Below are 4,056 nucleotides of genomic sequence, written 5' to 3'. Positions count from 1 at the left end.
ATCAACAAACTCGAATCCAATAGCTAACAATTAACTCAGTGGCAGAGCCACATGGGGGCACACTGGGTCCCGTGACCCAGTCAACTTTTCACTATATAAATAATTAAGTTACCAAGATAACAAATAGCTAGCTTTTAGAGCAGTGGGTTGGTCATGTTTTTGCTACATTAAGGTCTAGGGTTCGATTCTAGCAACCAGCAGTCATTTTTATTTGATTTTTTATGTTTTAATATTATGCCCGAGTGATACTAAATTTCTGGCTCCAATTCCTCTTCACTGAAACTATCAGTGATTTCATCCCGGGTCCTTTTTCAAGACATTGAATGACCCATCAATTTACGTAATTGGAAAATAATTGCTTTTATTTTCTTGACAAATTAGTGCCGTTCCTGAAAAGAAAGGCAATTTTTTCTTTCCCTAAACACTACATTGATATGCATAAATCCAGTCTTGAAGTCAAAATTTTCTACGCTTAATTTGTTCGATCTGGTGCTATGGTGAGACAAAACATCGAAAAGAAGCAACATACTGACATACATTCATGACAAAATCCGAATCCTGCTGTTTAGAATGTCTTTAGGGCAACTCCAACCATAGGGTTCAAATTCCGATTTGGGAGAATTATAGGACTTCTCATCTCCAACCATGGTTTTTGGGGGGTGTTGGTCCTAAATTTATAGGACTTGGGCTCATCCCAAGTCTCAAATATGAGACTTTTCCAAGACCAGGACTGGTCACTGTAGCATCGGGGCCACCAAGTGGGCTGTCTCAGCCCAACAGATGAAGAGACGCGCCTGGAGCTGGGCATGAAGGAGACGCGCGCTTCAGGTGGAAAGGAGAAAGGGACGCGCGCGTATGCGCTGGAGAGAGAGAAAAGGCTGAGAAGTCTGGTTCACGGGCCCCACGTATGCTGTGTTTTGTTCCCGGCCGACTGTTGGAACCCCCAACGGTCATATCTATTGAAGGGCTCTGATCAGTCCATTTTGAAAATGGACGGTTAGATGTTGGGTTAATTTGGTTTTTTTTTTGGGTCCTTGACAAAAAGCCCCAAAATGAGCCAAAGTTATCCCACTTACCCCAGCAACAGATTTTTATTCCCACTAACCCAATTTAAAGAGAAATGACAACTTTGCCCTTCACCTAATTAAAAAACTACATGATGCCACTCTCTCCTCTCTCCTCTCTCCTCTCTGCTCTCTCTCCACGCTGCCAGCAACCCATCTCTCTCTCCTCTCTCTCTCTCTCCTCCCCGATCTCCACCTCCGGTTTCTCTCTCTGCGATGGCCGCGCCAGAGATGCAGTCCAAGCTTGAAGACGACGAAGAAGGCAAGGATGTGAGTGATGGTCGAGATCGACCTCACCGGCGACGAAGGTTTCCGATCCCCTTGGGTCCTTGCCCTCCAGTCTCTCTCTCTCTCTGCCATGAAAGCTCTGTCTCTCTCTCCTCGTCGTAGTCGGACAGACGATGGCGTTGATCTTCGTGCTCGCCGACGGTGGCTTCTGCGATCAGAAGGTTTGGATTGGAGAGCCCGGTCGGCGATCTCCTTCGCCTCGATTCCACTGCAGCCATCGCGAATCAATCATCTCCGGCGAGATTCATGTCGGATTCCGGGGATTTCGAAGCGGGGATATCCTGGTTTGGTCCGCTCCGGCCCATTCTCTTCATTTCTGGCCATATATTCCCCCTGAAGTCCCGAGCAGTCTCCTTTTTACAAAAGCTTTTTATTTTTATTTTTTTATTTGGATGAAGCTTCTTGGTTGCAAATCAAAATAGTGGTGCTACTTTTGTTAGGTTTCCGGTCTGGTCTGCAACTATGGAAGAAGAGAGAAGAAGAAGATTGGGTGAGCAGCAAATAGAAAGAAGAAGAAGTCGACTCCGACTGCAACAGGAATGGAGAAGAGGACATGGGTGCCCAGAGCTTTTCATTGGGTGACTCAACCAATTTCTCTGTTTTTTTTTTTTTGGGTAAAATGGTGCAGAATGCCCGGATAGAAAGAAAAAAAAGTTCTATTGGGGCAATAGACATCTGTTAAAGCGTCTATTGGGGGGTAATAGACATCTATTGAGGGGCAATAGACGTTTTGAATTGATGTAATCTCCTCTCTTTTTTTCTTTAATCAAAGTTTTATTTGTGTTGTTTTAGGAAGATTAATTACCATTTCGGTAATCTAAACGTCTATTGGGGGGCAATAGACGTCTACTGGGGGGCAATACATGGCTGATAGTCGTCTATTGGGGGGCAATACATGGCTGATAGTCGTCTATTGGGGGCCAATAGACGTCTATTAGGGGGCAATAGACTATTGGGGCAATAGACGTCTATTGCCCCTCTATAGATGTCTATTGGGGGCAAAAAAAACTTTCCGGTGAGATTTTCAGCAAATTCCGGTGGGCGGCAGCCGGTGACCGGATTCCGACGACCGGTGACCGGATTCCGGCGAAAGTTGGCCGGATTCCGGTGAAAGTTGACCGGATTCCGGCGGCCGGTGACGGGCTCCGGCGAAGTCTCCTATGGTTTCTCTCTCTTCCATTTTTTCTATTTCTCTCTCTAAGTAACAAAGGGGTGAGGGGTAAAATGGTATTAAAAAAAATTAAAAACAAAAAAAAAATCTTAATGGGGTATTAGGGAAGACTCCCTTAGAGTGTATTGGGTAAGAGAGAATTAAAAAAACTTAATGGGGTAAGTGGGAAAAAAATCCCTAGAAATGGGGTAAATGGACAAAACCCCTTTTTTTTATAAACCAAATTCATCCGAAGACTGAAGTAGAATCGAATTGAATCCCAAAGGCATAAAGACTAAAGAGGAGTAGTGAAAATTGAAAAACAAGTCTCTTGATCAATGGCCCCATAATCATCATAATTTCACAACTTTAATATTTGGGTGCTATTTAATTGGATTATGATTTTAGGTACAGATTAGACACTAACCCCTGCTTCAGTCCGAGGTTCAAACTCATGTACCTCATTCATTTCTCAAGAACATTACAACATTCATTGCTATCAGTCCGCAAATGGGGGCTGGCATGCATTATCTGTTCCAAATGCTATTGCTTTCTAATCTAATGTAATGAAATAATGCATGGGGAGGGCCTTAAGAGTTGATAAAACAGTCTTTGTCATTGTGCTAAATGATAAACATCCCATGAACCACTTGGCTGCATAAGATGTATAATAGGCCTATCTCCGGGTAGGACTCATGTAAGACAGTGAGTACTGACGATAATTGAGACTGTGACTGAGAGAGTAGCCAAATTAGAGTCACAAGATTCAAAATTATCAAATGGGGCACATGGGTTTGGTACCCATTATTTCATGGCCTTTTTGTTGTTCTTCTTGTGGTGCACATGCCCTAGAAGAAGACCTGTCTACTTGGAAAACATTGTATTTTGACACAAAGACACAAAACTTGTTCTTGGGTTTCTTCTGCTGCTCATACTGGAGAAACTGGGGAAGGCGACTTGATATTTCTTTAATAATGTCACTAATAGCTAATTATTAGTAGCTTATTTGTTAAATCACACTATTATGATGAGTGATCGACCACCAACTTCAACTTGAAATTATTTCTCTGGTTTTAAAGTGCATAATTGAGAGGAATTATTCTGCATATGAAGTCAGCACTTTCAATCATTTCTCTGCCAATATGCTAATTCACAGTACGAGTTAAGAGTTTAAGGTTGATGATTATTGCGGGCGCCGCTATTTGATTGCCACCTATTACAACCAAGTTGATTAATTAGCGTTCATAATTGGTGGAACGGTACTGTATGTATAAGATGAGATGAGATCTCATGCAAGAGTTCAAGGTTGATAATTACTGTGGGCCCTGCTATTTGATTACCACTAATTACAACCAAGTTGATTACGAGTTAAGAGTTTAACTATCACAATTTAAATAGCAACGAGTCCCCTAACCAATTTCCTCGATCAAAAACAAAGAGAAAATTGAAGAATTGTCATTGTCCCAAGAAATGGGTTGTACTGGTTATTAGGTATTTAGGTGTATAAGTACATTACGTTTATTATGATGATATAAGGGCAACTCCAACCATGGG

This window comes from Rosa rugosa, chromosome 1 (assembly GCF_958449725.1).
Source record: "Rosa rugosa chromosome 1, drRosRugo1.1, whole genome shotgun sequence".
Classification (NCBI taxonomy): Eukaryota; Viridiplantae; Streptophyta; class Magnoliopsida; order Rosales; family Rosaceae; genus Rosa; species Rosa rugosa.
Note: the sequence above shows the minus strand (reverse complement) of the source record.